The 24,428-nt window shown below is 38.4% G+C and overlaps 1 protein-coding gene and 1 long non-coding RNA gene across 6 annotated transcripts in view; one reads left to right on the forward strand and one right to left on the reverse strand.

Moving 5' to 3' along the window:
• Positions 1-24,428, reverse strand: part of LOC309500614 — a 552,694-nt gene that overhangs the window by 501,981 nt on the left and 26,285 nt on the right. Inside the window, exon 3 of one of the 2 annotated variants that reach the window (XR_014206637.1) lies at positions 17,157-17,169. The exons of the other annotated variant lie outside the window; for it this stretch is intronic. This is a non-coding gene — a long non-coding RNA (uncharacterized lncRNA). Of the gene's footprint in view, positions 1-17,156; positions 17,170-24,428 lie in introns of those variants that run through there. 2 annotated transcript variants of the gene reach the window in all.
• dlgap1a (discs, large homolog-associated protein 1a) overlaps positions 16,384-24,428 on the forward strand; it is a 125,537-nt gene continuing 117,492 nt past the window's right edge. For all 4 annotated transcript variants that reach the window (XM_082172230.1, XM_082172231.1, XM_082172232.1 and 1 more), the window contains exon 1: positions 16,384-16,531. The gene's annotated coding sequence lies outside the window, so the exon portion shown is untranslated. The remainder of the gene's footprint in view (positions 16,532-24,428) is intronic.

The raw sequence follows: 24,428 nt of genomic DNA on the forward strand, positions 1-24,428 counted from the left end.
CTTACTTAACACTTTTTGATTAGAAAAAACGTAGGCTATAGCCTATAAATTAGCCTATATTGTGTTAGGCTACTGTAGGCTACATATTATCATTTTTTGTCACTGATGTGTGTTCAATGGGCCTATGTTAAATAACGTGTTTAATAGCAATTTGTAATTGTGAAACGGATGAGCGTTCGTTTGACCTCTTTGCATTATTCAGTTGCTGTCATCTGGTGGCTGAAGTGGAAAATAGCAATCGAAGGCTCAGTCTCAGATCATTTTATTTAGGCTGCTGACTTTATCAAAATGTGTTTACTTTATTTTAATTCTGTACATAATTAAACGATTTTGAACTGTTTTAGGACAAGGATATTTTTCATAAATATCAGGTCGAGGCAAGCTGTCACTGATTTTAATGTTACAAAGTTATGTATTTTATTACCAAATGTGTATGGCCAAAACAATGGTTCAGTGTATTTGTACACTATCTTTACTCATGTTTAACTGTTCATATTTAGCTGAAATAAAAAAATATATATATTTAAGTGCAGATTACCGTTGCACCACATAATCATGTGACAAAATTCACTGCTATTTGGGGCATGTTGTAACACGATTAGGCATAGATAGGGATAGCCTATTTTAAGAGCTTTGTTTTTGACGTTGTCAAGACTTTAAAATATTCCAACACAAACCTGTAATTATAAATGTTCACTGGAGTAAAAGTGTAAAAAACTAGCCCTGATCTCCCCATACATAGGATGCCTTATGTGCAACTGATCATTTAAACCACTAGGTGTCAGAGCAGAATCATTTCTCTTAGGCTGTAACACCACACTGACTGTTCCACTCGCGTTTAATGTAACTGCTCAATTTATGAGGTGTATGTAAATTCTCAATATAAAACTCTAAACTCATAATTAGACTAATGATTGGGAGAGTTCTGATAAATCAAGAACTAAAATCAGTGTGTTTCAAAAATATAAATAAATAATGGTGTATAGGGTTAGAATTGTTGCATTATTCCAAATAAATTAAGATCCACTAATAAATGTAAGAGTTTCACAAAAACTAATACAATTCACATATAAATAAAATGAGTTTTGCAAATAAAATTTGCACATTTACAAGTGTTACATGTGTTTTGTTACAAACTCAACTCTACCTAGCATTTGTGAATCGCTTCCGTGAATTTGTAGCACACATTTGTGGGTTTTGAAAAATGTAGTGTCGAGATTTCTTTTTCTTTTTTTTTCTCTTCTTTCTTTAAAAAAAAAAAAAAAAATTGTACGTAACAACAATTAACATTCATTTCATTAACATAAATCCTACTGACATTTGAAATTAACGAGTAGAACAATTGACTTTGTACGAGGGACATAGAGTATTGACATTTAAACAGATAATACATCAAATTATTAAATAAATAGAAAAAAAACTAAAAAGAAAGGGAACAAAATAAATTAGCATTAGGGCAGGCTACTTTCGTTTTGACTCAAGCAGGCGGATAGAAAGATCTCATTTAAACATGGTAACCGCATTTCTGTTCACTGGTGTTATAATCTTACATGCAGGGTCAAGATCGGTCAAGATGTGCAGACAAATCCACAAATAAGTGGACTCCACCCACCTCCTACTTAAGCCAATCACATAACAGCCATTTGCGCTGACCAATCATAGCACTCTCTTGCTCCAACTAATCATGATTTGCTTTACAATCAGGGCGTTTTTTCTCCAAAGAACCTATAGCTCAATCCTCTGTATTGTCTCAAACAGGAAATATAGCTTAAAGTGCCTCTATTATGCTATTTTAAAGTTTCCTAATTTTGTTTTGGAGGTCTCCTATACAACAGGTTAACAAGAAGACAACACACCACACATTAACAGATTTTCAACCAGAGTCCCGACTGAACACGGGAAATCTCGCAAAATCTCTCGAGACTTCAGAATAAACACTGCTGACAATAGGCGGGAATAAATTGCTGATTGTGTTTGGAATGCTTTTGACAGAGCGTTGCCACAAATCGACAAGCTGATCCTCCATCTCTGATGACCATATCCATTTCACTCTGTGCTGTGTGGATACTATTGCATGACTGCGGTTGTTATGCTTCAGTCTTCTGTCAGCTCGCTTTCTGATAGGGTATCGTTTTGTTCCACCTGACAATCCACAGAGTATGCGGTTGTCCTCGGGGTTCCCCCCACACATCAGGATTTCTGATTCGCGATCGGGGGGGCTCCGACTTTCTTCCGAGCAGGTTTGGTCACTCTTAAAGGAGTAGTTCACTTTAAAATGAAAATATCCCCATGATTTACTCACCCTCAAGCCATCCTAGGTGTATATGACTATTATTTCAGACGAATACAATCGGAGTTGTATTAATAAACCTCTGATGCTCCCGAGCTTTATAAGGGCAGTGAATTGCAACCATCAGTTTGAAGCTCAAAAAAGTGCATCCATCCATCATAAAAGAACTCCTCACGGCTCCGGGGGGTTAATAAAGGCCTTCTGAAGCAAAGCGATGGTCTTGACACTAGAAGTAAATTTGGGGATCCACAAATGCACAAGAAGCAATTTACAAATGTGTGCAGCTATTCACTAATGCACAGAAAGCGATTCACAAATGAATGCCAGGCTGAGTTGTGTTTGTGACATAAAACATATTTGAAAATATTTTTGTTATTTGAAAATCTCATTTTATTTGTTTGTGAATTATATTATTTTTTTTAAATGTGAAACTCTTTTCATTTATTTGTGGACCTTAATCTATTTATTTGGAATAATGCAACTCAGATTTTTGTTTTATTATTCATACAGTGAAACAATTCATGACATGTGTTTTTAAGAGTGGGTATACTATAGATTTATGTAAATTATAAAATGGAGCAACAATAACTGTTTTTTTAAACAAATAAATAATAATAATGTGTGATGCATAATATTCTATTCTCAGTCTATAGGATCAAATGATTAATCAATGTGATGGTTGATCATTCTTTCTTTAAGTGGCCCTCATAGATGAATGAAGACCTTGTCATTTGTAACAAAAATATTATAGATTAAATCATTACTAGCATGTTAAAGAGTATGTGATATGGGGCGGAGTTTTACCTTCCATGCGAAAAAGGAGAAAGCTCATCAAGCCGCTTGAATGCTACAATATAAATCAGCAATGAAAAGGAAGAAAATAAGCTCCTTTCATGTCATGGATGTAAATTTGCCTCCGCATGATCAAATGCATGCTGAGTCTAACTAAGAAAAAGAATGGCAGCAGCAAAAGGAGCTTATGAAACCTCTCATTTGGTTCTATTCACTTCCTTGATTGGATGCAAGTGACATGGGCTCTGTGAAAGGGCCAGATCATTTTGACCTTCTACAGACAGGCTGTGCAGCAGGGTTCCCCCCCCACCCCCATTTCACAGGCAGAGATTAACCCATCTCAGATACTTTAAGAGGGAACAATGTGATCTAATTGGACAGCTCCTTATAATGAATGCTATTTTGATGCCAAGTATGACATGTCTTGCAGAGATTTTGTATCTTTAGGAAGATAATGTTGGTCTTATTTTTAGTTCATTTCAAACTTTCTTTACTGAATTAATGCTAGGCTATAACTGAATCATCCACATTTCATTCTTTAGGAATGTTGTTTTGCATTCTGCAAAATAAAATGTTAATTCAAACTTTAAAACATCTGGGGTCGGTTGCATAAACTTAGCCCTTATGTTAAGATTTTGGTTGTTTCTCAAATGGAAAGCTGCATCCTACTGAGACTGTGTCCTTCCTAGTTCAGTCCTTCTGAGACTTGTAGGCTAGTGTCGTCCTTAGCATTAAACACTAGAATGAAATGGTCTAGTAAGAGCGCATGACTACATCACATATGTTCCCAGCCCCGCGGTCACGGCACGAAAATACTATTAAAGCTTAATTTTGGAAAAATACTTTGTATTACAAATCTTTATATTAACTGTCAACTACAGTGAATGACAGCCGTGTGCGGTCTCCCAGTGGCTTACTTTATTGTCAGTTTAGTGTTAGTGATTAATTTACACAAAAAAAAGATAACATCTATGCTTTCATGTCCGAAAACATTATTTTTTGTCTTACTTTTCATAATAAACTAAGACAAGCTCAGTACCGACTAATTTTCACTCTGTTTATTTTCATGAATTGGAATGTGTGCAAATGATTGTGGGTGATTTAAGACCGCGAAGGATACATCTGATGCATCCTTCAAAACAGACCGAATGAAGGACGTGAAACGAAGGCTGCCTTCCAAGGATGCTTCAAATTGAGATTCAGCGATTTTTCAGCGACATTTGACAATCTGGCAGCCGAGATATGCAGCCGTTTAAGAAACATGCTGTGGACCAACTAGCAGTTAACCAAGGGGTACCCAGCAAACACAGAACGTTGGCACAACGTACCCAACGTTCTAACAACGTTTTATCAACATGGCCAAAAGGTTGCTATAAATGCGTTGTGTGGTGAAGGTTGTTACAACATTGTCACAATGTTGACATTAAACCACCGTTCACCCAGCAAACACAGAACGTTGGCACAACGTACCCAACCTTCTAACAACATTTTAACAACATGGCCAAAAGGTTGCTATAACTACGTTGTGTGGTGAAGGTTGTTACAACATTGTCACAATGTTGACATTGAACCACCGTTCAGGGCCATTGCTTAAGGTCGTGCTTAGGGTGTCTGGACAACCACTGGACGACATATGTACTCGTCACTGCCCTGAAGCGCGAAAATCAGCCTTTTAAATTTCAACTGACTATTGGGCCGTCTCTCATTCTTCATCGAGCAATCCATACGTGAGAATTGCGTTTAATTTACCTCAGCTAAATAAGATACGTAATTCAAACACAACCTACAACTTCCTTGTCTAATTTGACATTTATTTGAACATCTTCTGGTCAGGTATGACAAATATTTAATAACTTTATGCCAAAAGTATGAAGCCAAAATTACTTTAATGATGAGTAACGTTAATTGATTTCAGTGCGTAGCCTACTTGTTGCACGTTAATGCTTTTTCCTTTTTTTTTTACTGCACGCACAACTGTTTAGTTTTTTCCTTTCATTTGTCATCTCATTCGTTTCTTTGCAAAATGTTCTCATGTCTGCTCATGCTAGTTAACGTTAATCCACTCCCTGTTTTGTTTTCTCACAAATGTATGACTTTTGGAAGTGCAATTTGATTACCATATACAGTTTTAATAAAGTTGAATAAGGTAACCTTCTATGTCATTTTTTTTCTTCAAAGTGTACACTTGCAGATGTTGATTATAATGAATTTACTGTTAGGCCCATAAATAACCCTAAAACAGGCAACGTGACTCACGAGTCACATAGTTTTTATTGTCTTTTTTGGGGCATAAGAATGATTTTTTTCATCAAATCATTTTATCATTTATTACAGCCTGGTCTGTCTTGAGTATGCTGGTCACATGATTTGCTTAAATTTTTGTGTGATAAATTAGTCTATGGAGTCAATATAGGGCCATATATATCTGCTAAATAAAACAATGTTTTTCAAAAAAAAAAAATGTTTTGCAAAAAAAAAAATGTTTTGCAAATAAAAATAGAGTATTGAGAAAAAAAAATATTGCAAAAGAAAAGTTAACCACTGAGAGAAAAAATAAAGTTTAGCAAAGTAAAACTTCAGCAGCATTGACTTTGCAACACATATTTCCCTTTTGCGCCGCTCCTTTAAATCCGCGTTTCAGTCATCCGTGCCTCTGCGGCGCAAGCTTTCCTTTGCGCTTCATTTTTCTTTGCGCCTCGCTTTGTGTCCCTGATTTGACGTGGGGGGAGGGGTCAAGAGGTTGGGGTGTGTACAAGGGACGAAGGCGCGTCCCTCTCGTAACGTCATCAGCGCGAGCCCCAGACTATTATTGTCAATAATACAAACCTGTGATCCATCACCCGCATGTCTCTGCTCCGCCATTTCGATCGATCCACTCGGTCTGGGGCTCGCGCTGATGACGTTACGAGAGGGACGCGCCTTCGTCCCTTGTACACACCCCTTCGTCCCTTGTACACACCCCAATCTCTTGACCTTGTGTACAAGGGACGAAGGCGCGCGGCATGCGGGTGACATGCGGGTGATGGATCACAGGGTATGTATTATTGACAATAATAGTCTGGGGCTCGCGCTGATGACGTTACGAGAGGGACGCGCCTTCGTCCCTTGTACACACCCCAACCTCTTGACCCCTCCCCCCACGTCAAATCAGGGACACAAAGCGAGGCGCAAAGAAAAATGAAGCGCAAAGGAAAGCTTGCGCCGCAGAGGCACGGATGACTGAAACGCGGATTTAAAGGAGCAGCGCAAAGGGATATATGTGTTGCAAAGTCAATGCTGCTGAAGTTTTACTTTGCTAAACTTTATTTTTTCTCTCAGTGGTTAACTTTTCTTTTACAATTATTTTTTTTTTGCTTGCAAAAAAGCAAATTTTTTTCTCAATACTCTATTTTTATTTGCAAAACATATATATTTTTTTTGCACAACATTTTTTTGTTTGCAAAACATTGTTTTATTTTGCAGATATATATGGCCCTATATTGACTCCATATTAGTCAGCTTGACCTAAATCCAACATTGAGGAAAGTAAATACAGTGAGGAAAATAAGTATTTGAACACCCTGCTCTTTTGCAAGTTCTCCCACTTAGAAATCATGGAGGGGTCTGAAATTGTCATCGTAGGTGCATGTCCACTGTGAGAGACATAATCTAAAAAAAAAAATCCAGAAATCCCAATATATGATTTTTTAACTATTTATTTGTATGATACAGCTGCAAATAAGTATTTGAACACCTGTCTATCAGCTAGAATTCTGACCCTCAAAGACGTGTTAGTCTGCCTTTAAAATGTCCACCTCCACTCCATTTATTATCCTAAATTAGATGCACCTGTTTGAGGTCGATAGCTGCATAAAGACACCTGTCCACCCCATACAATCAGTAAGAATCCAACTACTAACATGGCCAAGACCAAAGAGCTGTCCAAAAACACTAGAGACAAAATTGTACACCTCCACAAGGCTGGAAAGGGCTACGGGGAAATTGCCAAGCAGCTTGGTGAAAAAAGGTCCACTGTTGGAGCAATCATTAGAAAATGGAAGAAGCTAAACATGACTGTCAATCTCCCTCGGACTGGGGCTCCATGCAAGATCTCACCTCGTGGGGTCTCAATGATCCTAAGAAAGGTGAGAAATCAGCCCAGAACTACACGGGAGGAGCTGGTCAATGACCTGAAAAGAGCTGGGACCACCGTTTCCAAGGTTACTGTTGGTAATACACTTAGGGCGCTTTCACACTGGCAGTTTAGTGCGGACCGGGGCACGGTTCGCATGAAAAATCGCTAATGTGAACGCTGTCATCGGACCCGGGTGCGCACTAGAGTACCGAACCCGAGACTACCTGGAGGAGGTGGTCTGAGCTCGGTTGCTCCCGAACCGTGGCGCGGTTCGCGTTAATGTGCAAGCAACACGGACTCGGGTGCGTGCTTGTTCAGGAAGTATAGTATCCCGCGCATGCGTATCACTGTCGCATCAGTGAAAAATCTTCTGCGAGCAGCAGAAACACGGCGTCCCCTGGATATGTGCTGAATTACACCATGTAATGAACATAAACGTAGTTGTCTCTCACTATGTTGTGCATAATAGCACCAAAAAAACAGACAAATTACAGCTATGCTCAGTCGAGTTGTATTCTCCATGCGTTTTCCGTGTGCGTTTGCGATGACGTAAGATCACTGCAAACGCACCTGGGTTCGATACAACTAATTGAGTGTGAAACCAGACCAACGCTGCGGGGGGCGCCGGGAACTAGCGCACTCGGGTTCGGACCGCAGCAAACGAACCCAGTGGAAAAACGCCCTAAGACGTCATGGTTTGAAATCATGCATGGCACGGAAGGTTCCCCTGCTTAAACCAGCACATGTCAAGGCCCGTCTTAAGTTTGCCAATGACTATTTGGATGATCCAGAGGAGTCATGGGAGAAAGTCATGTGGTCAGATGAGACCAAAATAGAACTTTTTGATCATAATTCCACTAACCGTGTTTGGAGGAAGAAGAATGATGAGTACCATCCCAAGAGCACCATCCCTACTGTGAAGTATAATAATATATTTATTTTGTATAGCGCCTTTAAAAGTAGCTTTCTCAAAGCGCTTAGCCAAGTATGGGGGTGGTAGCATCATGCTTTGGGGGTGTTTTTCTGCACATGGGACAGGGCGACTGCACTGTATTAAGGAGAGGATGACCGGGGCCATGTATTGCGAGATTTTGGGGAACAACCTCCTTGCCTCAGTTAGAGCATTGAAGATGGGTCGAGGCTGGGTCTTCCAACATGACAATGACCCTAAGCACACAGCCAGGATAACCAAGGAGTGGCTCTGTAAGAAGCATATCAAGGTTCTGGCGTGGCCTAGCCAGTCTCCAGACCTAAACCCAATAGAGAATCTTTGGAGGGAGCTCAAACTCCGTGTTTCTCAGCGACAGCCCAGAAACCTGACTGATCTAGAGAAGATCTGTGTGGAGGAGTAGGCCAAAATCCTCTAAAAAACACACGAATATTCGAACTATTCGAACATCTGGTTGCGCATTTTGTCAATGCGCAACCAGTTATTGACGTATTCGCATTACGTCAATAACAGGACAAATTAATACAAGGAGACATACATACATTTGTATAGGTAGTTAATTTAAGTTTAAACATATTTGACAATGTATTACCAACACAAAACCAAGTAAATAAACTAATGGCCAAGACCGCAGACCTCAGTCTCGCTCACTCGCAGGCACTCTTTCTCTCTCTCTCGCGCGCCCTCGCGCTCACGCTCTCTCTGCGCATAACGGTTTAAATTAACAACAATAAGCACACGTTGAGTGCTGATCAAGAGTTTTGTGCAAGCAATTTAAGGTCGCGACTCTTGTCCCAAATATAGCAGGCTTCATTCAGTGATTGAAACAAATTTATTAACATTAAAAGTTTTACAGTATAGAACCGACATTGAACGATCCGAGCGAGCTGTGCTGTGGTAAACATGGAACATTTATGTTTAACGTTAAATAAAATGAGGCACACAATTCCGAGAAATGTGACAACAAAGAACTTTTACCCTGAGCCTGAGGTTCATAAAAAATAAAGCGCTATTAAAAAAGAAAAAGGCTACTTACATTATTGGTGCTTGTATTAAAAAAAGGAAAAACTGACTGCAATTTATTCCATTGTCTTTTAGTGCACTGTCAACTTTCAGCAGTGACGCTGTGCTAGACAGTGCGACTCGTGTGACCTGTCCCTCAGGCAGCGCGCGCGCCCACTCGCAGAGCAGACAGCCGCGCCTCTGCTTCCGCGGGCGTGTTTTTCCATATTCGAAATTCACATTCGAATATTAATTTTAACGTTCGAATTTCTGTTTTTTAAAACTATTCGAATATATATTCGAATTTAGAATATTCGTTGACAGCCCTAGTGCAAACCTGGTGAAAAACTACAGGAAACGTTTGACCTCTGTAATTGCAAACAAAGGCTACTGTACCAAATATTAACATTGATTTTCTCAGGTGTTCAAATACTTATTTGCAGCTGTATCATACAAATAAATAGTTAAAATATCATACATTGTGATTTCTGGATTTTTTTTTTAGATTATGTCTCTCACAGTGGACATGCACCTACGATGACAATTTCAGACCCCTCCATGATTTCCAAGTGGGAGAACTTGCAAAATAGCAGGGTGTTCAAATACTTCCCAGCTGGCATTCGACTGACCTTAAACGTTTAAATGTGGTTGAAATAATGTCAGTTTATGAAAAAACATTAATTCAACGTCAAAACAACGTTGAACACCAAATGGTTGAAATGGTGTTGTTAACTCACTATGGATTCAACATATAAATATAAATAAAATTTGAGTTGTACGTCAAATCAACATTATTTTTACAACCATGACAAAATCCAACGGTTATCCAACACTGACACCTGACGTTGATTCAACCAGAGAATGTCTAATACGCTGATTTCACGCAGCCGCCATTTTGAAATCGAAAGTGAGGCTCCGGTGGGAAGAACCCCGGAAGTAAAGATAAACAACAATGCCTTGGATTACCAACCTGAAGCTGCTGCCGCGATTTACACTATTGGATGTTAATATCCAATATAGGATATGTATATAGTTCATTCCTGCTTCGTTTTTTACATTCTGAATTATATATAAAAAAAATATTTTATTTATAAATGAATTTAACTGTATATAGTCTAAAGTATGAAAGAAATGTTTGTACATTTTTAGAATTGACACAACATCATTAAACACAACAATACGCCATCGCATTCACGACTCTCCTGTGATTAAAGGCGACACTTCCGGTTTTCTTCCCACCGGAGCCTCGCTTTCGATTTCAAAATAACGGCTGCGTGAAATCAGCGTATATGGCGAGAAGTTTCACTCTCACTACACTTCCGGCTTCTGAACTGGTTGCAGTTCCACTCTGATTCCATATGAGGGCGCTCACAGGACGAGTGCAGAATGAATGGAGGTCAATGGCGGTATACCCCTCAAAATCCACTTTTCTCAGGATATAATTTTTTGTCTAGTAATTTGAATGTTGTATTCGAAAGGAGATGCAAAGAAATTACACATTGCTGGGTGTTAGATTTTTTAGAGTCACTTATTTGATTTAAAAAAGTCTTTCAAAATGTCAATGACGTCAGAATGCTGACGTCATTAGCAGAATGCTAGCGTGTTATGGGCAACAACAACTCAACCTGTAAGAAATCAAAACGACATAAGTACTCGTTCATTCAACTTTCGACCTAAAACCCATGTTGAACTTGCAAAATCTACAATCACATCTGAGATTTCTCAACGGCAATCGGGTGAAAGAGACAAATTTAGCCGTCTAGCCCTATTGACTCCCATTCATTTTGCACTCATGGCGAGCGCCCCCAGTGGAACTCTGGTGGTACTACAACCAAAATTCGGTACAATAGGGCTTAATAGGGAGTGGACAGGCTCTCCGTAGACGGGCTCTGATTCAACGCTGACTCTACGTTAAAATGCCAGCTGGGTTATTTTCCTCACTGTATATATGAAACTTACTTAATTCAATAAAGATGGACAGTGACAGAGAAATTTTCACAAATTAAGCATACGTTCCATACACTTGAGGTATTATCGAAATATCTAAATTTTAATAACGAGTGATTATTTAACAAAAGCCAGGTAAAACGGTCAGATTTACATTTTAGACACACACACACACACACACACACACACACCTCTGAAGCGATAGAAAAGTCCTCGGGACCGCATCACTAGACGCAACCTGCATTGGTGTACAAGGCCAAAGTCCACCATTCTCCCGTTGAATGGTTGCTACACACACACATACAGATGTGTCCGTGGTTGATGGCCAACCAGCCGCCCGCAGTCAGAGTCTAGCCCGGGCAGAATCGCGGGGAAAGATGCACTGGAACTTTTGCACCACGAAAACAAACGCGCGTCCCATCATTGCACTCTCATCTACTACGCGGTATCACAGTCTGTCATTGGAAAGTTCCACTTGGTGTCATGAATAATTAAGAGCAAGTGTCTTCTCATTGGATAAGAAAACTCAGTATATGAATAATAATGAGACACCGATGAGTCATCGAAGTACTATAGTGCTCTTCAAGATTTTAAACCCTGAAGATGAAAATAGCATAAAAAAACTCAAATTTAACCATTTTCCCCCTACTATTAAATCTAACAGATGCTAACATTGTCTTCAATGGTGTTCAACACACATATCTCTGTTAAAATCTCAGAAAATTTGGTTTAGGGTTTCATGACCCTTTAATGAAGCTAGCACACAAGGGATACTCGGTCAAGCGGCAACATTCTGATCTGAAAAATGAAGCCTACCCGGAAGTGCGAAAAACTGCAATACATCGAAAATCCGCTAGAGGGAGGTCCCAAAAGGGAGCAAATGTCCATAGCCCCCATGTTAAAATGTCCGTTTTCACAGCATAAATTCATGTTTTTACCAAGAGGCAACATTCTAATCTGAAAAATGAAGCCTACCCGGAAGTGCGAAAAACTGCAATACATCGAAAATCTGCTAGGGGCAGGTCCCAAAAGGGAGCAAATGTCCATACACCCCATGTTAAAATGTCCGTTTTCACAGCATAAATTCATGTTTTTATAGGTTGGTCCCATGGACTTTTATTGTATTTTTCGATAGGTTCCGAGTGCCTGACAACTGTGAGGGGGGTGATTTTTTTTCTAACTCGTTAGTTTAGATCGTATTTAGATATAAAATGTATGACAAATAAGGGCGCGATTGACAGCTTGATTGACAGCTGACAACGAGCATAGGCTGCGCCGAGTGGAATTCCTGAAATTTGACGTCTCGGCCATGATCTGACACAACACATCATACCTGTAAGTTATCCTTTCTGAACATTTGTATTGAAATATGGCGCCGCCCATACCCCCCATAAACGGCCTCAAAACCGTTCTTCAGAAGTCTATGGGTGACGTCACAGACGCTTTGTCCATATTTTTTACAGTCTATGGTTTTTACAGGTTGGTCCCATGGACTTTTATTGTATTTTTCGATAGCTTCCGAGTGCCTGACAACTGTGAGGGGGGTGAATTTTTTTCTAACTCGTTAGTTTAGATCGTATTTAGATATAAAAATGTATGACAATAACCCAGCTAACACAGTACGTTGTGACGACGTCGTCAGTCAGTCGTCATTTGGTCAGCGTGACATTACTTTATGACAACGTTGTGAGGACGTCGTGGTAAAGTTCCATTTTTTTGAATCTTGGCTAACGTTCCAGAAACGTTGTGGGCACGTCCTCAAAAGACGTCGCTAGTTTATCCCATGGAGAACGTTGTGAGGACGTCGTGGTAAAGTTCCATTTTTTTTTAATCTTGGCTAACGTTCCAGAAACGTTGTGGGCACGTCCTCAAAAGACGTCGCTAGTTTATCCCATGGAGAACGTTGTGAGGACGTCGTGGTAAAGTTCCATTTTTTTTTTTATCTTGGCTAACGTTCCAGAAACGTTGTGGGCACGTCCTCAAAAGACGTCGCTAGTTTATCCCATCGAGAACGTTGTAGAGACGTGGTCCACTGGTCACCAGATAACTTAATAAAATCTTTGATGAATTAAGTAAATGTTCCATATAATATCCAAATGGCATATTATCACTAGGATAATATTTGTAATGCATTTATTTATGTAATTGAAATTATCTGGAAAGTTATCTGGTGACCAGTGGACCACGTCTTTACAACGTTCTCCGTGGGATAAACTAGCGACGTCTTTTGAGGACGTGCCCACAACGTTTCTGGAACGTTAGCCAAGATTCTAAAAAAATGGAACTTTACACGACGTCCTCACAACCTTGTCATAAATATAAACGTTTGTATATAATTATTATTATTATCATTTGTATTATTATTAAGGAGGTTGGGTGTTCGTAAAAACAACAATTAAAAAAATTGCGGACCGCAAGATCTGTGATTGGTCGGCTGGATAGCATCGCGTTTTCCTCCTACGCATTTCCGGAATGATCTTCTGCACTCTGCACCGCCCGCCCGCCATTTTTAAATTCCGAAGATCAGTGAAGAGCCATGGAAATAGACCAAGTGACCGAGGCCCTGTCCCAAATGGCGCACTTCATGTGGACTTTCGGTCTCGTGGACTTGAATTGCGCGTGCTCGCTGAGTCTACGAGTCCGTAGGCTGTCCCATTCAACATTTTAGCGCTCTGAAGTGTGCTCAGCAGCGCCCCCTTTGTACCCTTGAAGCGGTCTTCCGCGAAGCCCGCATAGAAGCAGGCTCCACGCACTTTAACTACCCAGGAATCCTTGCGAAAGGCCAATCAGACAACAGATGGGAGGAGATTTCACTCACGGACAATTGTTGACATGACTGAGAAGAAAATATTACGGTTTTTATGACCTAAATGTACATTTTACCAGTTGTTACCTACAGTTTATACAAACATTATGGTCATCGACCAGTGGTTGATGTCTCAAACATAATAATAGCGCGTTTAATAATACGATCGCATTATGATTCATTAAATAAATAGAACCGAATGTCAGGGCTTTACTGAGTCATATGTAAACATAGTATGAATATTGAAACCTGTAAATAAATGAAAAAATGTTTAAATTATGTTTTAAAATGGTAATCTTAGTTCAAATGGAACATTATGTAGCCTATTATTATGTACCACTGTATACATCATTTAAATAAGCATGATATATCTATTGTTTAATGCCCAGGTGATATGCACAATATCAAAATATAGAACTGTAAAATTAGGCTGTGTAGTTGACATGGAGATAAGACGTCGGAGCGCAAAAATGTGATTTCTCCTGGCCAACAACAACCAGGCCGTTATTTCCGGCATGCTGATCGAGTCTGTCCCAAAAATACCTCTCAATGCGCACTCGTGGACTCGCGCCAAGGGCCCTATAGGTCTGCACTACATGACGTCACCAAAGTGTGGACTCTGAGGAAGTCCACAAGTCCGGAGTGTGCCATTTGGGACAGGGCCCGAGAGATTGCTTGAAGAAGTGCGGAAATACAGCCATCTGTATGACTCCTTCAGTCGCCATTGCTCGTAGAAACCTAAACTCAAAATAGCCGCGAGGAATGTAAACACAGTGGAACTGGAACATTAAAACCCACCCGCGCCAACTAGCGTTTCGGCGGTGTAACTGCAGAGCAACACAGACATTCGCAGAAGTATAAATGCTCACGACGGCGTCGCCTACGTGCGTAGCCTACGGCGTACACTCGACGCAGAAGTATAAATTGGAAGGCCTTATAAATTGGCCTTAGGGTAGGCTAGTAGCATAGTGGTGGTGTAGCAAACAGTTGGACTTTTTACATAATGTTATATTAATATGAAACACAAACAAACAGATCCAACTCTGAAATTGCAGTTTATTATTGAGTCAACAATAAATTACAAACAATGCGAAATCTACGTTAATTACAATGTTATTTTTTCTTTTATTACAGAACTCGGCATAACAGATAGCGTTTTTTTGCCTCCTGGATGCGCGCGCATCCGGTATTGTTTGTATACAAGAAACCCGTGTATATATGCAGTTAGTTTTAATAAAGTTGAATTAACGTAACCTTCTGTAATTTTTACTCTTCAAAGTGTACACTTGCAGGTCTACCTTTTTATGTAACTGACTTAAAGTTAGGATGACTTTTTTTTATCTAGCCTATTTAGATGACTAACTTTTAAGACTAGTCAAAGCAGTTTATGCATCTGGTCTGCATGTAGCATAATTGATGGCAATAATACATCTATTTTGAGATAAAAAAAAATAAAAATAAAAAAAAAGATAAACTAAAATACTAAAAAAGATAAAGTAACGCTAAAATTATCATCTTGCTTCTTGGAATTAAAGCAAGGCGCTGTGACAACGTAATACAATGATGGTTTGTGATGGAGCGTATCCGGCTGGCAAAATCTAAAACCTGGCATGGATCACCAATTGACAAAAATACCAGAACAAAGCAAGAGTGTATGTTGATGGGTTTATGAGCCAATATGTCTGGGTTTTAACCGCATTGTGCACAGATTAAAATCCAAATGTTATTCTCCAGGCTGATCTATTTAGGATTTATGAGGCTATTAATCTAACTATGGGGTTTCCATGATGAATAAAACAGTAAAAAGCGGTTAGGCTCACTGATCTATATAGAATATATATAGATCTGTGGGTAGGCTATGATGATGATCATCATCATCATATAGATGAATACAAATTAGCCTATACAAATTTAAATGTACACCTACCTGCAAATGATTTGCTATAAATGTCTGTAATTTTTGTAAAGCTAATTGTAGCCTACAGTAGGCTAGGGCAGTGGTTCTCAACTCCAGTCCTCGGGACCCACTGCTCTGCACATTTTGTATGTCTCCCTTATTAAACACACCTGAACCAGATCATCAGCTCATCAGGAGAGACTCCATGAACTGAACTGAGTGTGTCAGATAAGAGAGACATACAAAATGTGAAGAGCAGCGGGTCCCGAGGACTGGAGTTGAGAACCACTGGGCTAGGGTACATTCATTAATGGAAAAAAAAATGTTGTTGTTGTTTTTTATGTTTTTTTGAACTTATACAATCTCTCAAATGTTACGTCACACCTTATACAACATATTACATTTCAGATGTTAAGAAAGTAACATAATTTAAAACAATCTCATTCATGATTCAACATGGACTTCCGATCTCTTGGATTTCTCATAACAGGATTTTTCTCCTAATCAACTCAGTCAAGTCCACTGGCCATATTCCACGACGCATTTTGTCGGTGCTCCGGCATCACCGAACAGCACACGTACCTCCGCTGCAGCTACACGGCTCGCTGTCTGTCAGGTGCGGATCAGACCGACTCCAGTCTCAGACCGACCACCTCTCCGTACACTGTCTGAAACGTTTAAGGATTTACTTCACCGCTCTGTGTTTATGAATTGTTACTGATAAAGAGCCTAAGGTAAGGTTTTGTTATTTTGATATGCGGTCTGTGGATTGTTCATAAGATGTTTTTCTTGTTGCAAATGGCATTAATTGCATTGACTGAAACATGCCGCGTGTTTTCTGCTGGTCTCCGTGTATTTATCACGCCACTGAGGTGCCTCTTCACAGACGCTGGAAATTGTCTTTTTTTGTTGCAACGTTGATGTTTCAAATAGCTATACACTTAATTGTTACCGCCTCTAATGTGCTACAGTCTCTTTTAGTGTAGCCTAACAAAGACCGGTGGCACAGGTAGCTTCATGTATCAACACACAGCACGCGCTAAGAATCAAATTCAGAAACATAAGATGAATCGTCTGTTTTGATGAAGCTAATTTATTTATTGATTTCTTTCATTCTTTCTTTCTATTTTGGCTTCACTTTTATTATGATAACCATGCCTTAGATGCCATCTTCTGCTGAAGAAAGAAAGTCTGAAAGAGAATAAATGACAAAAGTTATTTTTTGGTTGAATTATCTTTTTACATTTCTACTTTTTTTTTTCTCTTGGTTTGACTTTCTCTTAAGGTGGTGATACACAGGGCAACTTTTTGAGCAATGTTGCTGAGCGATTGTTGCTTGGGCACTTTCCCATTGAAAATGGGCAATACATTTCTATCTGGATAATTTAGATCGGTCATGGGCCCTGTGTCTCATGTGGTTGCCCGTTGACGGCAACATTGTCCTGCAGCATTGCTCCAAAAGTTGCCCTGTATATTATCACCTTTATCTGTGATATTTGAAGCATCATAGGATTCTTCTATTGACCAGTTTAGTATTGTTAAATTGAAGATGCCAGGGAGAAAGGAGTGGATAAAAAATTTAAGAAAACAAAAACAACAACCACCAATCTCCTAACCATAAACAATATGCTCTGCTCTCACTATTCTAAATAAATCATGTAATAATGAATCAACGAATCATTGTTTTTAAATCTGGCAGAATCATGTGTGAGGAAGGGAGCTTAAATCTCCTCATCATGTCAGTTTGGATCAATAGGTTGTTTATTGAACCACAAAGAAGTCTATACTTGTCAACATCTTACTGTCTGACATAAATGTAATTTAGTTTTGATGTCATGCTTAGGGGAGGACGGAAAGCTATATCCTGAAAGACAGAGAGAGAGAGAGAGAGAGAGAGAGAGAGAGAGAGAGAGAGAGAGAGAGAGAGAGAGAGAGAGAGAGAGAGAGAGAGAGAGAGAGAGAGAGAGAGAGAGAGAGAGAGAGAGAGAGAGAGAGAGAGAGAGAGAGAGAGAGAGAGAGAGAGAGAGAGAGAGAGAGAGAGAGACAAACTGCGGAGGTGGGTGCATATGAGATTTATTAGATCTGAGTCAGTCCAGTGTCAAGTGCCCTGGAACAGTGTGATTATATATTTCACCAGCTTTTCTATTAAGCTTGAAGTAGCGTCTGGTTTTCTTTTATTTAAAATGTTCCTAGATTTACAGACATATTTAAAATAATACATTTTCCATTCAAAATAGCAATGTGGTCATGAAATTTCAACGTGATCTCACAAGAATACGTGTGTAGTTTTACATAAAGTTTGGTTCTACCACACGTAGCCTACATTTACTTACGTTTTCATACACACTGAAATATATAATATTGACGTATTTATAGCACTAAAATGTAAAATACTTACGTATTGACAGCTCTAATACGGTATGAACTTTACCGACGTACAAATTTGTACATATTCCTATTTATGAATATTAAAATCATGGAATTAATGTTTCGATTCTATTGTATTCAGTTGTCATATCAATGACATGTTTTCAGTTGCATTTATTAAATGCAGTTTACTCATCTACTTAATATGAAATAATAACATTTCACTCTGTTCGTGACTTTTGCTGCAAACTCGTTTTGGAGGATTATTACACGATGTTAAATAAGACTTCACTTTAAAACTTTTAAATGAATAACATTTCTGTAATAATTTAACCATTTTGTAGTATTTAGTTTGTTTGCTGTGAGACACAAAAGGCGTTTTCTCCTATACAGCGACTGACAACAGAACCATAAAATACACCAAAACGCATTCATAAAAGACATACATTTTATTCGCTCGCTGTAATCCAAATCAGATTCTGCTCTGTAGGCTACCTCATACAAAACTATTATATCCTGCCATGAGAGGACTTGCGACTGCAACACATTTGAACGACTTTTGGTACCGCTTTTGACATTTTCACAATAAATAAATGATTGTGATTAGACTTGTCTCTCTGTTATGTTTTTCTTCATAACTGTACGTAGTTTTAAGAAATGATTATGGGTATGGGTCTGTTTAATTCTATATCGTTACTAAAATTGTCCTACACATCTCTGTCCAATACGTTTTATTCTTTTTATATTCTGTATAAAATGGGTATGATTAGGTTTGGGAGTAGGCTTGAGGGATCTTACATGCATCTATAAAATGGTAAAAGGGAAATTATACAGATATCTTTATTATATAAAAGATTCGTAAATATATAACGTTTTATAGCTGTAAAAACGCAATAATGCTACGTTTAAATGTTGCCGATACGTCCATATTGTACGTTTCAGCATCTATCCAAACATATTTTGTGTCTTTGGAAGTTATGTGTTAATACCTACGGATTAATAATGAGGCCAGGCTGAAATTTTGCTGTATACATGATTATAGATTCCCACCTGGGTGTCTCTGTCACATAGTGATGCTCAGTTCGCTATCCCCGTAGGAAGAGTTGCGTTTGCTGAGCTGTATCACTGCCCAGTCTAGCATCAGTGGGCATGCATGATTATGGCTTTGTTTGGTAATAGGAATGAAATGATCTAATTAGGAAGTGTTCCGTTAAGCACAATTAAAGGCAATGATCACTTTAAAATAATACACTTGAAGGGCACCTTGAATCTCTGCCTCACTGTTAAGGCCGTGTTCATTTTAGTAGCCATCAAGTGGTGCAAACAAAATCCATTCTGTGCAGTAAAGTCAAAGACAGTGGTACAGAATGATGTGCGAGATGGAGCAGGACAAGAAGGCCAGCGTGTGAGGAGATGATCATTGTAACTGAATTTGACTTGATTTGATCAGCCGTTTTACGCGAGCCAGTTGAGCTGACACACTTTCGTGCGCTGTTATTTTACATGGTTTAGAAACCCCACTTGTTCTCCCTTCGCAGAATTCGATATCCACTGCTATTCTAAATGCCCTGTGATCTCTGATTGTTATAAATTGTTAATGTTTTAATCTTGTAATGCAGTTCACTTAGGCTTGAAATATTGACTTTTTTATTATTTGAGTGGCTCTATAATGTGCATATTTAAAAGAAACAATATTTTAAATGATCCCCTGTTAATAGACTTTAATCAAGAGCTACTTTTTTGATGGGGATAAAAATGTATCCCTACCAGCTTGAGAAGATTTATGATCGGATTAATGTCAAATTATTGTAAAATATAAGCTTGTATTTCTTCAAAGGACTGTTCCTCATGATTCAACCGAGGACAGTTTGAGTCTTCTTCACTTCCATTTAGCACACTGCCTTAAATAATGCTAATAACACTGGATGTTGTGGAGGAAGGGTGTAAGTATAGGGTGCAGAATTAGCTGCAAGACTGTGGGAGTTTGCATCTTAATGAGGATAGCTGTGTGATTTTCCGAGGTTTGCGGCCCTCTGCACTCTGAAACAGGTGGTATTTATGCTGCGGAGGTGGAAGGATGATTCACTGAAAAATGTTGTGCCTTGTATAGCACTGCTGTTACGTCACTCAAAAAAAATTACGTGAATCACTAAAACTCAGTAGACGCACACTGTCAAATGGGGATATGGAAATGGGATGCACTCATATTTAAGTTATGGTTGTCTACTAAAATATGGATGATGATTATTGAAAATTCTGTTCTACTTTGTCTAAATGAAATCAATCATTTTAAATGCATTTATGTACAGTATGAAAAACCCATATTTATTTTGAGATTTGCTTTTAACAGTAGTAATAAATTGTAGGGTTTGTGCAGATTAGATCATTAAAGTGTAAAAATATGGAAAATAGACCAATATGCAGTACCATTCAAAAGTTTGATTGGTAAGATTTTTTTTGATGTCTCTTATTCTCACCAAGGCTGCATTTATTTGATCAAAAATGCAGTAAAACATTAAAATAGTAAAATATTTGTACAATTTTAATTAGTTTATTTTCTTTTTCAATATATTGTATAATGTAATTTATTCATGTGAAGGCAAAGCTGCATTTTCAGCATCATTACTCCAGTCTTCAGTGTCACATTATCCTTTAGAAATCATTCTAATATGGTGATTTGGTGATCAAGAAATATTTTTTATTATTATCAATGTTGAAAACGGTTGTGCTGCTTAATATTTTTGTGGAAACTGTGATGCATTTCTTAAAGGATTCTTTGAAGAATACAACAATGTGAAAGGCTTTACAGTCAAGTTTGATCAATTGCATGCATTCATGCATTCATGCATCCAAATTAATTTATTTAAAAATAATCATGCTTATTTTCTGAACTGTAGTGTATCCAATATTGTTGATACTGATCAATATAAATATCTAATATTGGCCAATATTATATACCCATTGTACTGATATTGTGTACCCCTAATGTGCAGTTTGTACCTAAGGTGTTAAGCTATTTCTTAATTTTGTGCCACAACAGTTGAAAAATATTAGGTTTATATACAGTATACTTCAGTAAACCGAAAATTACTTGCTAAAATTGATGCTGTTGACATAATAGAGTATTTGTCCCAAATCCCCAACAATGAGTTTCACCAACTCCTCTGCACATTCTCACAGTCTAGCACATAAGCCTCCTCTTATTTTCTCAGTGCTGTATTGTTGAACACATACATACACTTGCCACAGGTCTGCCCCCCTGAGTACTGTACTTTCTCTAGGCCTCCAGTCCCAATTCACTAGTAGGTTAATGTAGGGCAGTTGTACCATAGCAGGAGACAAAACAATGTGCTGGCAACACTCAGTGTTGTGGATGGGGAAATGAATGAAAAGGTGCTAGCTTGTTTTACTCTGATAGCTTTGCAGCTGTCTTTCACACTCCCCTCAGGCTGGATATTGACTTGTCCCAAATAAATAAGTGCCCCTAATATGCATTTTCAGATATGACCTTTCATGCAGTGCAATAATATACCTGTTTGTGAATGTATAAGGTCTGCAAAGTTTTAAAGATCACAGTGCACGATAAATAAAGTTTTCTCCCAAAAGAAAGAATCGATGCTGAACTGCCAAAACGAGTCGTCAGTGATTGCAGTCCCACTTCCATACCATTCATGCATAACAATGTAACAAATTAGCATAATGCCCACCTATGTTCTTCATTGGCTGCACGCGAGCAACGTCTACTTTGACCCACCCTCAAAAACTGTAGTTGGTTTGTGTTGTACACATGTCGAGAAGATGCTGTTTTCTGCGCTGCAAAAGCAAATTCTCTTTGTAAACACTTCCAAAGGATAAGGATGTGAAGAATCAGTGGTTAAAATTACCACAGTGATACAACAGCAGTATAACCTTTTGACGATTGCTTCTCAAATCTCTGTGAGGTCTAAATGGGATTTACAAAACGCTTATCCATTAGAGATGGGACAGTACCCACTTTATTTGGACCAACTTGCTGCTCAGAATCACTGCCGTAAGTATGATTAATAATTATTGATGGATATATTTTCTCCCGGGTGTTTAAAATACGTAGTTTTGTTTTTTATATTGTGTAGGTGTCCGACTAACCGGCTAACTCACGTTATTATACTGTCTTTGTTAATCAGCTGTGGGCCACTATTACCTAAAATTGTGTCCATTAATGCCGATTGTCTGTTGTTTTTACTACTTTGAGTTATGATAAAGGATGGAGTAGGATTTGTTTTACACACTTTAATGTTACATCAGTTATTCACGTTAGTGCTGCTCGGCTAACGTATGCACCGTTTTTGATACAGTTAATGATACAGTTCCCACGTGTGCACCACAGTCCGCAATAAATTAGAAATATACACATTAGTTTGTTGATGGACATACACTTTTTACTGCTTATGTATAGGAATTACAGTTACAACATCTCATAATGTATGACAAACTGAGTAAAAACTTATCCCTGAGAAACGTCCTGCTCAAGTCGTCCTTGTGATGGACGTTCGGGTGGAATAACTAGTTCTTCCAATGTTTCATCATTGAACTCGCACTTGAATTGATATGGTAAATTCTATGCCATCGTTACTGTCTTTACAGTGTGTACAATCGCTGAGGATTTATGAAGCTTCTGGAGCGGAAATTGAGTTCTGGTGATGGGCATTTCATTTCCAACACGCGTTGGTTTCCTAGTTAAAAACTGGACATGAACGCCCTCTCAAGTCGTATTTATCACTGGGAAGTTCGGCGATTAATTTGATACCCAAGTTCCCAAGAGATGGGCGAGCCAAAAGCTTAAAACATGGTGGCGGGGAAAACGATTGCTGACATGACTGGTATTCTTTTTTCCACAATCGCTACATCGCCGTGTTTTCTTGGTAAAGTAGTGCATATTTACATGTATGAATACTCATTTGAAGCATATTGTATGTATTATACATAGCGAAAATAGCCTGTATTGGACTGAAATTCCAGAGTTGTCAGCAAGCTGACTATAGATAGCTTGTTGAATGGTAATATGGTTGTCAATGAATGGGACGCTAAATATCGTTTTGGCTTTAATAAGATAAGATTTCCCCAATTAATAAGCAAGAATAAACCTGGTGTCCTCCATGGTTCCTTCTTGACAACAAAGCCCTTGAATGCGTTTAGCTCGTAATCGTGACTTCAGAAGTGGGAAGTAGGAAACTTCTGATAGCACGTGAGGGCAGAATGAATCTTCAGACGTTTTGGAGTCTTTGAGAAACACATTGCATGATGTGCAATGTTATGTGCGATGTATATTATGTGAAAACTATGTGTTTTTGTGTTTTGACTTTGATGTATGTATACCTCTTGTAGGAAATAAAAATAAATAAATAATTAGGAACCTTTAAAATAGTATAATGGGCCACATTAAAAGGGTCGATTAAAAAAAGAATATACTGTATATACATATATTGGCTGTTTATTTGCACTTATAAAGCACATATCAATGCCTTATTCTGCATGACCATATTCTAGAATCTAGATCCCTTAACCCTACCTCATACATAAACATAACCACTAAACTACCTTATTTATTTACTATCAAGCATTTAAGTATATAGAACACTTGATCTATTTATGTATATACCTGCATTGGAAATGACCATGTACAAAATCAAAAGGTGATTTACTTTATTTTGATCGTTACCATTAGACATAAGTGTTTATATCCGAACTATAGACTGTTTGTGAAGCTGTTTCACAGGACAACTGCTCTCTCTGGGCCAGTGGCAGCGTGAACGCAGATTTGAATGTTCCGCTGTGATCGTACTTGTCAAAGGTTTAATAGACATCATTTGAGATCACAATCTTTTAATGATTAATCGTGCAGCTCTAATACACACCAATCTTTCTGTTAATTTTGTGTATTATTTGAGCTGTAAAGCTGTTTAAATTATCTTTTTTTTTCAGTAGTTTTAGGGTTTATTGGCACTATGCTCTTCCATTGTAAATTGCTCATTGTAATCCAGCTTTTTTAAATAGGATAAATGGAAATAAATCTTTGTGAGAAACCAACATTATGCCACAAATGCTGTAGATATAGCTTAACTTGTTCTGAACCCAGAATATTCCTTTAGCTAAACTATTATCAGACAAGAAAATCCATCACTGCCATTTGTGACAGGTCTGCAACTGGTTCTCTGCCTGTTGCAGGTTTCCTCCGTCACTGCAGACTAGACTGGTATTTGGCCTGCCAGCATAATCATGATGGGG

The sequence above is a fragment of the Leuciscus leuciscus genome, assembly GCF_965113295.1.
Source record: "Leuciscus leuciscus genome assembly, chromosome: 6".
NCBI classification, from domain to species: domain Eukaryota; kingdom Metazoa; phylum Chordata; class Actinopteri; order Cypriniformes; family Leuciscidae; genus Leuciscus; species Leuciscus leuciscus.